Raw genomic sequence first — 13,321 nt, 5'->3', positions numbered from 1 at the left:
ATATATCAAAAGGTGTGCATATGTTGGTTTGTGTCCTTGTTTTCAGTTCCTCTGGGTATATACTAGCCGTGGAATTGCTGGGTCATATGGCAAAGCTATACCTAGGTTTTTGAGACCGTCAAACTGACTTCAGAATGGCTGGATCCTTAGAAGCATTATTCAGTATTGCCAAAAGTTGGAATCAATGCAAATGCCCATCAACAGATGAATGGATAAATAAAATTTGGTATATACATACAATGGAATACTACTCAGCTAGAAGAAGAAATACAGTACACACACATGGGATAACATGGATGAATCTTGAAGACCTTATGTTGAGTGAAGCAAGCCAGACATTGAAGGACAAATACTACATGACCTCTCTGATATGAAATAAGTAAACCAAGCTGTCTCAGAGAGCTAGAGACTGGAAGAAATGATTAAAGGAAGTTGGGGTGGGGGAGGGAGGTTCAAAGTTGATGGCCACATGAGTGAAATCTATGATAAGATGGAGGTAAGTATTTGAAAAGAGAAGGGATAAGATGGGGACATAGGATAACTTTGAGTGGGGCTTTCCAGGCTTGAGGGGGCTAGGGTTGGGAGTATGGGTCAGATGGCTGAAAGAATTAGGGGAAGGACTGGGGGAACATTTGAACATGAAGATTGTCAATTACGTGGTCTAAACTACAATGTTGAGAAATCTCTTTAGAAAATACAATAAGGAAGGATAACCTGTTTAAGGTGCTAAAGGGGGGGGCATCTGGTACAGGAGCAGACTTCTAGGGAGTGTGTGAACGCTCATTTTGTCATAGTGTATTATATCATTGGGTGGAGACACATAAAATGAGTGTGGAGGTGTACCCCCATCTGGGGGAGGACTGATATTCTCAAACAGAGGGAATTGTGTCTCTCAAGAGAATTAGTGGCTCTGAATGGATTAGGGCAGTCTAGTATGTCAAGCCTCAGAATTGTTGCAAGTATCTGTGAATCTGGTCCTTCAAGTAGTGAAGATTGATTGTCACTGTGGGCCCTGAGGAGAGGGGCAGAGAGGAATAGAATAGATGGAATCAGGTAACTGTATGACAATGGAAGTGTTCCACAAGATCATGCAAAGATGGATATAGGACATGTTAAATTACACCAAAAATGTATAAAAGTCTATAGGCTAAAATGTAAACCATTATGCAAAATATAAGGTAACCAAAATTTTAGAAAATTGTACAGTCTATAATATAAATCCTAATGTAAAGCAAAATGGAATCATGTTTGATACCTATGTTTCAATATCTGTACATCAGCTGCAGCAAATATAACATGAACATGTAAAAAGATCATTGCTGGGGAACAGGGAATAGGGTTTAATGTTGGGTATATGGGAGTTCCCTATATTTTATATGGAATTACTGTGATCCAAACTTTTGTGAAGACAAAGTTAAAAATTAAAAAAAAGAAAGGATGTAGACACAGAAGAAGAAATGAAATTGCCTTGCCACTGTGCATACAGAACACCTATTGCAGTGATGAAAGGCAAAATATAAAAAACAAAGTTTTATAACATTTTTCATTTTCAATACCCCAATTTATGTTTACTTTACTTTAGTTTTTCTAAATTAATTTGTATTCTATTTCTATCTTTAAACTCATAACTATGTTTTGTTTTCCTATTAAGTGAATTTGGTAACTTACTGGGCTTCATTTCTGAAGAAGTTTTGGAGCACAGAGAGGTTCAACTATGGCAGGGGAGGAACACTGGTGTGGGATGTTATTGACAGGGGGCACATGTTTGGGAAGGAGTTCTCCAGGTTATTTATATAGGGTACATAAAATGTTTGTATATATATTGGGTATTTTCATAGTAGTTACAACTACAAATGACAACTGAGGCAGTGTTGAGTTTCTAGCCATAGGAGCTCTATCACATTCCCCAATGGAACAGCAACAATCCCCCAAGTGCAGCAGAAAAGACCAACAAAGAAGGATTGTCCAACAATGAGCCCTTGAAACTGATGACTAAGCTTATGAGCCTGTGTGCTTGAAATATGAGCTAGGCTTAGAGCTGCAGGGTGCCTAAGAGTTAACACCTGAGAGCCTCCCAGGTGGTGATGCAACTAGAAAAATAACTTGAGTGAAGTGGCTGTGGTTCAATCAGTTGGGCTTATATTTAACATAAGGGAGGCCCTGGGTTCATATCCCAAGGCCTCCTTGTGAAGGCAAAGGTGGCCCATGCACCATGGAGAGCTTATGGCCTATGTGCCATGGATAGCTGAAAGCCCATGTGCTGCAGAGTGCTGATGGCCCATGCACAGCAGAGAGCTGGTGCAGCAAGATGATGCAACAAAAGGGAGACAAGCAGATACAGAAAAAGTACACATTGAATGGGCACAGAGAAGAGACAGCAGAAGAAAAGGAACAAGCTGCAAGGGGAGCATAAATAAATAAATCTTTAAAAAATGAAAAAGAAAAAGGACTTGAATAAAAGGGGGAAATGTAAAGACAATTGAGTTTATATGTCTAAGAGACTTCAAAATTAGTCAGGAGGTCTTCAAAGGGATCTTGGTTACTCACATCTCAGCAGGATCTCAGAGAGAAACAAAGTAGATATAATCCCACATAGTGGTGTACCTAAGGGCTATGGAGACACCCAGGTCATACAGTCATGGTAGATGGCTCCAGAGTTCATTGGCTTGCCTGTGGGACATATTTTGGAATTTGTGCCCCTAAGTGTGATGGAATTGGACTTAGATGTGACTTCTCTACACAAGCCTATTCTGTCCCTTTTATTGAAACTGTTGTTGGCACTGGGGTTGGTGTATGCAATGGTGACTTGAATCTCTGGGCTGTCTATGTGCCACCTGGGCCCTGAGCCTTAGTGGAGTTGAAGAACCTACTCTCCATTTCATCAGACTTACCCAGGTCAGCTAACAAGGAATTTAGTATGGACAACAACCACATCAAGAAAGCAAGTGAGTTCTATAGCTCAGAGCATGAAAGTCCCATCTACCAGCTGAATGAGACCAACGCCCTCTCCCAATTGAGTGGTAGAGGGGGCATGGCCATTCAAGTGTCCTCTAGATCAAGGAATAAAATATGGATTAAAGTGGACTTATTGATATCCAATTATGGAATTATTGTAACTAGCAATGGAAGAAATTATATCATTGATGTGGAGATAGTGGCCATAGGAATTGCTGAAGGCAGGGAAAGAGAAAAATAGGTGTGATATGGGGGCATTTTAGGGACATGAAGTTGTCTTGAATGATATTGCAGAGACAGATGCAGGACATTATATATCCTGTCCTAACTCACTGAATGGACTGGGAGAGAGTGTAAACTACAATGTAAACTATAATCCATGTATTGTAACAGTGCTCCAAAAGCTATTCATCAAATGCATTGAACATACCATACTAATGAAAAAAGTTGTAGATATGGGGGTTGTGGGGAGTGAGTTATAAGGGGACCTCCTATATTTTTTAATACTAACATTTTGTGTGATCTATGTCTCTTTTAAAAATAAAGTGAAAATATATTTTAAAATGTCACAAGGAAAGACAACTACAGACCAATCTCTCTAATGAATCTCAATGTTGAAACTCTCTACAGATCAATCACTAATCATATGCAACTAAACATTAAATGAATTATATGCCATGATTAAGTGGATTTCATCTCTGGTTTGCAAGGATGGCTCAACATAAGAAAATAAATCAATGCAATACAACAGATTTACAAATCAACAGAAAAAATATCAAATAATCAACTCCATTGATGTGGAAAATTCATTTGAAAAAATACACCATCCTTTACATTTTTTAGGAGGTTTCAAGGATTGAATCCATGGCCTTGAACATGGGAAGCAGTCATTTAGCCTCTGAACTACATCCTGTTCCCAAAGAAAGTTTTATATATATACTTTTATATATATATATATATATTTATATATATTTTATATATATACACACACACACATTTTGATGTGCGTGTATCTGTATTTTTAGAATTACCTGGGATTGAACACAGGACCTCATTCATGGGAAGCAGTTGTTCAACCACTTAAGCTACATCCTCTCCCCTAGCATCCTTTCTTGATTAATAAAAAAAAAACAAAACACTTGAAAAGGTAGGAATAGAAGGAAACTTCTTCAAAATAATAAAGATTATCTAGGAAAACCCCAATGCTAACCTGTGTGAAAAGCTAAACTCTTTCCCTTTAAGATTTGGAATAAGAAAAGGATGCCCCTTCCCATGACTCTAATTCAACATTATGGTAGAAGTACTAACTTGATCACTTAGGCAAAATGAAAGATATAAAAAGCACCTAAATTGGAAAGGAAGAAATAAATATGACACTATTTACAAATGACCTGATCCTATGTGTAGAAAACCCTAAAAAATTTATAAGATTCTAGACCTCATTAACAAATTCAGTAAAGTGACAGCATATAAGGTCAACACAACAATCAGTAGAATTTCTGTATACCAATAATGAGCAACCTGAGAAGGAAATCAAGGAAAAAATTCTATTTACAATAGTAAATTAAAATATCTAGGAATAAATTTAACTAAAGATATAAATGACTTATACACAGAAAACTACACAAGACTGTTAAAGGAAAATGAAGACTTAAATAAATGGAAGTATATTACCTGTTCATGGATAAGAAGACTAAATATCATTAAGATGTCTATCCAATCCAAATTAATCTACATATTTAATGCAATCCCAATAATAATCAACACAGCATTTTTAAAAGAAAACTGGAAAAATTAACTAAGAAATTTATTTGGAAGGGAAAGAGGCCACAAATAGACAAAGACATATTGCAAAAGAAAAATGAAATCAGAGGATCACATTACTTTACTTAAAACATACTAAAAGCACTAGTGGTCAAAATCGCATGGTACTGGCACAAGAATAAACATCCTAACCAATGGAATAAAATTGAGAGTTCTGATATAGATCCTCACATATACAGTCATCTAATATTCCACAAGACCAAGAAACCCACTCCACTGTGAGAGAAGGGCCTCTTCAACAAATTGTGCTTGGAGAATTGGATATCCATATGCAAAAGTATGAGAGAGGAACACCATCTAACATCTTATACAAAAATCAACTCAAGATGGATCAAAGATCTAAATATGTGAGGAACATGGAGACTCTCAGGAGGTAACTCTTAGGCACCCTGCAGCTCTAAACCTAGTTCACATTTCAGGCACATGGGTTCATAATCATAGTCATCAGTATCAAGGGCTCATTTTTGGACTATCCTTCTTAGTTGTCCTTTGCCATTGCACTTGGGGGATTGTTGCTGTTTCATTGGGGAATGTGACAGAGCTCCCCTGGCTAGGAACTCAGCACTCCCTCAGTTATCATTTGTAGCAGAAAATATGCAACAAATATCAAAACATTTTTATGTACCCTATATATATATACTCTGGAGAACTCCCTCTCTACCATGTGCCAGCCATCAATAACACCCAATACCAGTGTTCCTCCCCTGCCATAGTTGAACCTCTCCATTATCAAAAACTTCTTCAAAAATGAAGTCTAATATATCACCAAATTCAATTAAAGGAAAATGAATTATAGTGAAGGGCTTAAAGATTTGAAATAGAATACATAAGCCAAAGTCAGCATGTTAATGCATTATCTTCCCCCCAGAGTGGGATATGGCTCCCAAGGATGAACCTCCCTGGCACTGAGGGATTACTACCAAGCATCAGCTGGTGAAGTAACTAGAAAAACACCTTTAAAAAAAGTGTCAACTCTGACCAGCAGAATATCTCAGCCTACATGTAGTATCATTTGTTAAAAACTGCTTTTGGACCTTGAATAAAGGGGGAAATGACAAAGACAAATGAGTTTACATGGCTAAGAGTCTTCAAAAAAGAGTAGGGAGGTCATCAGAGGGGTCGTGCTCATGCATGTCTCAGCAGGACCCGAGAGACAGCCAAAGTTGATATAACCCTAGGTACTGGTTCTCCTGAGGGCTACAGAGACCCACAGGTTCTATGGTCATGACAGATGGATCTGGAATTCAGGGCCATGTTAGTTGGCCCTACTTTGGAATTTGTGTTCCTGAATGTGATGGAGTTGGACTCAGTGATGGCCTTTCTACATATGCCTCTTCTGTCAATTTTACTGAACCTGTGGTTGGCACTAGAGGTGGTGTATACTCAATGTGTACTCAGGAAACTTGAATCATTGGATTGTCCATGTGCCAGCTGGGCCCTGAGCCTCAGCAGAGTTGAAACTCCTACCCTCTGGTTCATTGGACTTACCCAGATCAGCTAACAGGGAGGTGAAGAGGGTCAACCACCACACCAGGGAACTGAGAGTGCCTACAACTGCAAGCAGGAGAATTGCATCCATTATCCATGTGGAATCTAAGCCCTCTCTCGATATACAGATGGAGTGAACATCACCATCCCATGGTCCATAGGATGGAAGAATAAAATATGGATTAGAGTGGACTTACTGATATTCTACTATGAAACTTTTGTGATTAGTAATGGAAGAAATTGTAGCATAGATGTGGAGAAAGTGGCCCCAGTAGTTGCTGAGGACAGGGAAAGGGAAGAAGAGATGTGATGTGGGGGCATTTTGGGGACTTGAAGTTACCCTAAATGATATTACACACACAGATGCTGGACATTATATATCCTGCCATAACTCACTAAATGTCCTGGGGGAGAGTGTAAACTATAATGTAAACTATTATCCATGTGGTGCTGAAGTGCTCCAAAATGTAATCACCAAATGCATTGAATGTGCCACAGTGATGAAAGAGGTTTTGATGTGAGGGGCGTGGGGGGTATATGGAACCTCATATTTTTTTAATGTAACATAAAAAAAAAAGAAGAGATCATAGAACCAAAACAACAACAACAAACAAAACTAAACAAAAATCTCTCTATGTAAGAGCCAAGACCATAAAGAACTTTGAAGACAATGCAGAGAGGCATATTCAGGACCTTGTAATAGGAAATGGTTTCATGAACTTCACACCTAAAGCATGAGCAGCAAAAGGAAAAATAGATAAGTGTGACCTCCTTAAAATTAAAACCTTTTGCCTTTCAAAGGAGTTTGTCAAAAAAAGTGACAAAGACAACATACCCAAAGTGAGAAATTTGGTAACCACATATCTGATAGGAGCCTAGTATCCAACATACATGAATAAAGTGTATATCTCAAAAACAAGAAGATAAACAACCCATTAAAAAATGGGCAAGAGATTTGAAAGACACTTCTCCACAGAAGAAATGCAAGTGGTTAAAAAGCACATGAAAAGATGGTCATTGTCACTAGCTATTAGGGAAATGCAAATCAAAACTACAATGAGATACCATCTTAAACCTACTAGACTGGCGGCTATAAAAAGAGGACTACAATTGTTGGAGAGGATGTGGAAGAATTGGAACCCTCTTCCACTGCTGGTGAGAATGTCAAAGGATCTAACCATTGTGCAGGACAGTTTAACAGTTGTTCAAAAAATTAGTTACACTCAGCATGTAAATGTAATGCATTCCCCCCAGCGTGGGACATGACACCTGGGGATGAGCCTCCCTGGCACTGAGGGATCACTAGCAAGTGCCAGCTGATGATGCAACTAGAAAATGACCTTGAATTAAAGGTTCAACATGGACCAGCAGAATATCCCTGTCTACATATAATAACAGGAGTTTAAAATGCTGTTTGACCTAATGTAAGGGGGAAATGGAAAGGAGAAATGAGTTTATATGGCTATGAGTCTCTAAAAAAGAGTCTGGAGGTTGTCAGAAGGATTGCCCTTATGCACACCTGAGCAAAGTCTCGGAGACAGATAAAGTAGATACAACCCCAGCTATTGGTTCTTTTGAGGGCTAAAAAGACCCACAGGTTCTATGGTCATGGCAGATGGGGTTCACTGCCATGTCAGTTGGCCCTTCTTTGGAGCTGGTGTTTCTGCGTGATGAAGCTGGACACAGATGGGATCTCTTTTCACAAGACTTTCATGCTACTTTACTGGAATTGTAGTTGGTGCTGGGGTTTAAGATATATCTAGGGGATTTGAATCTCTGGACTGACAATGTGATAGCCAGGCCCTGAGCCTCAACAGACTTCAGCTCCTACACTCTGATTTATTGGACTTACCCCACTCAGCTAACATGGAGTTGAAGAATGCCAACCACCACACCATGGAGCCTAGAGTGTCGACAACTGAAAGCAGGAGGATTGCATCTAGTATCCATGTGGAATCTAAGCCCCCTCTTGACATAGATGTGCAATGGCACAACCAATCCAAGGTCCACAGAGAAAATGTGGTATTGGTGTGGAAAAAGTGGCCATGGTGGCTGCTGAGTGTGGGGAATGGGAGGAAGAGATGAGATGTGGAGGCGTTTTCGGGACTTGGAGTTGTCCTGGGTGGTGCTTCACGGACAATTACGGGACATTGTAGATCCCGTCAGGCCCCACTGGATGGAACGTGGGAGAGTGTGGGCTATGATGTGGACCATTGACCATGAGGTGCAGCGATGCCCAGAGATGTATTTACCAAATGCAATGGATGTGTCATGATGATGGGAGAGCATGTTGCTGTGGGGGGAGTGGGGGGTGGGGGCAGTGGGGTTGAAAGGGACTTCATATTTTTTGAATGTAATATTTTTTTAAAAATGAATTAAAAAAATAAAGTAAATACTAAGAAAAAGAAAAAAGAAAAAAAAGTAAAAAAAAAAATTAGTTACAGATTTGCCACATGACCCAAGAAATTCCCCTGCTGAGTATATACCCAGAATAACTGGAAAAAAAGACTCAATTGATATACACATCCTAATATTCATAGCAGGATTATTCACCATTTCCAAAATTTGGAATCCAACCAAAATGCCCATGAACAGAAGAATGGAAAAAGAAAATGGGATATATACATACAATGGAATACTACTCAGCTTTAAGAAGGAATACAGTACTAACACATGGGATAATATGGATGAATCTTGAGGACCTTATGTTGAGTGAAGCAAGCCAGGCATTGAAGGATAATTACAGGTCCTCTCTGATAAGAATTAAGTAACTTGAGCTGTCTCAGAGATACATAGTCTGCAAGATAGGCTTACAGGAAATAGAGGGGAGAGGAAGGTTGTAAGCCAGTGACCACATGTGTGAAGTCTATGATAAAGTGGAGATGAGGATTTGCCCATTGAAGGGATGTGACAAGGTATAGAGATACTATTGAGTTGGACTCTGCAGGCTTAATGGGGGCTATGGTTAGGAGAATGGGTCAGATGGTCCATGGAATTGGGGGGAGCGTTGAGGGGAGCAGGTGAACATGGGAGATTGTTTGGTACATGATTGAAACTCTAATGTTGAAAAAACTCTTTAGACAATACAATAAGGAAGGGTTACTCGTTTAGGGTGTTGGGTGGTGGGGCACAGGGTACACCTGAAGCATTCTTAGGGGATGTGTGAGTGCTCATCTTGTCATAGTGCATTTTATCAGTGTGTGGAGACCTATATAATGAGCAGGAAGGTGGTGTACCATATTCTTGGGAGACCCTTTGGTCTCAGGCAGAGGGGAGGCAGAATCTCAAGACCATGGGTGGCTCCAAATGGGGGAGGACAGATGAGTGTGTCAAGCCCTCAGCATTATTGCAAGTATCTGTGAATCTTGTGATTCAAGCAGTGAAGCTTGGGTGTCACTGTGGACACTGAGGGGAGGGGTGTGAGGAATAGAATATATGGAAGAGGAGGTAATTGGTTGGCAAAGGAAATGTTCCGCATGATTGGGCAAGGATGGATACAGGCCATGTTAAATTTCACCAAAAATTTATGAAAGTGTAAGTCTAGCCGGAGCCGGGGGAAGCGGAGAGCAGGAGGCACCCCAGCCCTGAGCCCACAACATGCCCTAAGCGGGGCCTAGCGTCGCCCTCCTCCAACAGCTGGCCGAGGCCAGGAAGCTGCAGGCCGCGGGGCCGCGGATGCGAGGATAGCGAGCGGCGGCGGAGCGGGCCCTGTGCCCCGACGCGGGACCCAGCCAAGGCCGGAAGGACGGTGGGAGTCTGAAGACAGCGAGGCTGACTGGACGCCGCCCTGAGCGCCAGGAAGCTGCAGCGCAACCTGAGCCAGCTCGGCCCCGTCGCGGCCACCGCCGACCTGCTCCAGGCTCCCGACGGCGCCCAGCTCATGCTGCCGGCCGACGTCCGAGACCTTGAGGTGCTGAACTTGGGAAACAACGGCCTGGAGGACAAGCCCGACGGTCGGGGCTCGGCGCTGGGCAGCCTGCAGCTTCCTGGTCCTGCGCAGGAACCGCTTCGCCCGGCTACCCCTGGCGGTGACCGAGCTGGGCCACGACCTCACGGAACTGGACGTGAGCCACAACAGGCTGACAGCTCTGGGCGCGGAGGTGGTGAGTGCCCTGCGGGAGCTGCGGAAACTCAACCTCAGCCACAACCAGCTGCTGGGCACACTCGTGCACCTGGAGGAGCTGGACGTCAGCTTTAACCGGCTGGCGCGCCTGCGGGACTCCCTTAGCCGCCTCCACTGCCTGCGCACCCTCGACGTGGACCACAATCAGCTCACCTTTTTCCCCAGCAGCTGCTGCAGCTGTTGGCGCTGGAAGAGCTGGACAAGTCCAGCAACCGCTGCGGGGCCTGCCTGAGGACATCAGTGCCCTGCGGGCCTCAAGATCCTCTGGCTGAGCGGGGCCGAGCTCGGCATCCTGCCCGAGGCCCTGGCCGGGTTGGAGGAGCTCTACCTGAGCTGCAACCAGCTCATCTCAGTGCCCTCTCTTATCTCTGACCTGGCCCGGCTTCTCACCTTGTGGCTGGATAATACACGGATCCGCTACCTGCTCGACTCCGTTGTGGAGCTGCAGGGCATGGAGGAGCTGATTCTGCAAGGGAACCAGATCGCCAAGCTGCCCAACAACTTCGGCCAGGTCTCCCAGGGGGGCCTGTGGAAGATCAAGGACAACCCGTTGATCCAGCCCCCCTACTAGGTCTGCATGAAGGGAATCCCTCACATCAAAGCCTACCAGAAGGAGCTGGCTCACTCCCAGCCTGCCCTGCAGCCGTGCCTCAAGCTGCTCCTGATGGGCCTTAAGGCTGCAGGAAAGGCCCTGCTCCTGCTTGGCCTCACCAAGAACAGGGTGGAAGTCAACCAAGGCAGAAGGGACACAGAGAAGAGCTACCTGCCTTCCCCGCCACCCATGAGCAAGGGCATCTAGGTGACCAGCTGGACAGCGGATGCCTCCTGGGGCCTGCAGTTCATTGTGTACCACCTAGCCAACGATGAGAGCTACGAGGTCATCCTGCCCTTCTTCCTCTCCCCTGGGACCCTGTACGTGCTGGTGGTCAACCTGGCCACCTACAAGTCATGCCGCTTTCCCACTATGGTGGGCTCCTTCCTGCACGGGGGGAGAGAAGGGGCGGGTGCCACATGCCGTAGTGTGCATCATGGGCACACACGTAGACCTGTGTCAGGAGTGAGAGCTGGAGAAGTACCTGGACATACACCGCCAGATAGCCCTGCAGGAGAAGCATGACATCAAGGGCCTGAGCCACCTGGCCCGCGTGGTGGAAGAGGTGCTGGCCTGGGACTTCGAGCTGTGCTCTGCCAGTCCCCACACAGCCTGCTTCGATGTTTCTGACAAGAACCTACAGGGGTGCAAGGTCCATTTTCAGTATCTGCTCAACCACTGGCTGCAGATCCTGTCCCCAGTGTTGCCTGTCACCTGCAGGAACCCTCGCCAGCTGCAGTGTCTTAGGAACAAGCTGCTCTCAGTAGTGGAGCACCAGGAGATCATCCCAAATCCACACAGAGTACTGCCTCGGTCCTGGTGGGTGCTGGAGGAGCTGCATTTCCAGCCACTGCAGGCACAGCGACTCTGGCTGAGCTGGTGGGACTCCACGTGCCTGGGGCTGCAGGCGGGTCTGACCGAGGATCAGCTGCAGAGTGCCCTGTCCTACCTGCAGGAGAGCTGCAAGCTGCTTACTTCGAGGACAGCACCACTCTCAAGAAGCAGGTCTTCCACAACCTCACCGGCCTCATTGACATCCTCAACGTGTTTTTCCAGAGGGACGCTTCCTTGCTGCTGCATAAGCTGCTCCTGGGGGCCAGTGAAGGGGGGAGGTGGAGGCAGAAAGCTCCCCCTTTATGGCACTGCCCACGCCAGGCCAGGACCTGCTCTGGGCTGCCCAGCTCTTATTATGTGGAGGGCTTACTGCTTCATGGCCTTCTGCCAGCCCGTGTCATTCAGTTTCTGCATAAGCCCCAAGTCCTGGCCCAACAGGACTGCTACTGGAGCTGCTGGAGAAGATAGGGCTATGCTATTGCCTCAGTAAGGTGAAGGGCAAGCTTCTGAAAGGGTCCCCTGCCTGGTACAAGTTCTTGTGCTATGTGCAGAAGGAGGTGCCATGCTGAGGCCTGGATTAACGGGACCAACCTGGCTGGGCAGTCCTTTGTGGCCAAGCAGCTGCATATCGAATACAGCTTTCCCTTCACCTCTCCTCCTGCGTTGTTTGCACACTACAGCTTGCAGATCAACAACCATGTGGTGCACAGGTAGGACAGCATGCAGTGAGAACCTTCAATGGGCATTTTGAACTATGTACCCACCCTTTTTAAAAATGAGAATCCCTGCCTGGAAATCCTTGGGCACTGGGATGGGATTATTCCTTTTCTTTTCTCCACATATCTGTAGTGTCAGCCGAGATGTGCCCTGGCCAGGCTTTGTATATCTCCGTGCATCACAGGTGGGTCCATGGTCTGAAGCCTTCACCCAGTAGTAACACCTCCCAAATCCTGGCATTAGGATTCTCCAGGGCCGGTGGCCAAGAGGACAGAGGTCATGGAAACTGAGTTTTTCAATAGCTTAAAATAATCAGGAGTCACTTGGCCTGAATAAAGCAATGAGCTCTGCTAGGTAGGACCCTTTTTTTCTAGAACAGAATCTGTGAGATTTAGCAGGGCACTATGAAAGAACTGCACATCTGAAAGTCAGTTAAGACTTAAGGTGGTGAGTTTCCTAATTGGAGAACCTAATCCTGCCTTGGGTATTTATAAATAAGAGCCTCTGATTGGATAGTTTACTGCCAAGGATGAGCAAAACTTATTTTAAAGTCTCCATGAAGTAAAATTTTAAAAGCTGGATCAAATAACTTGCTCTCTATTTTACTTCTAATTGGGGCCAAATAGCACGTGCTGCAGTAGGAACACATTCTTTGAAGAATGTTGTAAAGAAATCTTTACATCTGCCTCCTATGTGTTGATTGAAAAATGTGTAAAACTGTTTCTCACCACTGTAAAACAAGGAAAGTGAGTTAGCTGGTATTAATCTTATACTGAATTTATAAATAT

General features: G+C 44.2%; 1 pseudogene; it reads left to right on the top strand.

Annotated features, from left to right (window-relative positions):
- Positions 1-490: 490 nt before the first annotated feature.
- On the top strand, positions 491-12,530 carry LOC101446543 (malignant fibrous histiocytoma-amplified sequence 1 homolog; annotated as a pseudogene).
- The last annotated feature ends 791 nt before the right edge of the window (positions 12,531-13,321 follow it).

The sequence above is a fragment of the Dasypus novemcinctus genome, chromosome 16 (assembly GCF_030445035.2).
Source record: "Dasypus novemcinctus isolate mDasNov1 chromosome 16, mDasNov1.1.hap2, whole genome shotgun sequence".
Taxonomy (NCBI): domain Eukaryota; kingdom Metazoa; phylum Chordata; class Mammalia; order Cingulata; family Dasypodidae; genus Dasypus; species Dasypus novemcinctus.
Note: the sequence above shows the minus strand (reverse complement) of the source record. Positions and strands in the feature narration are given on the sequence as shown.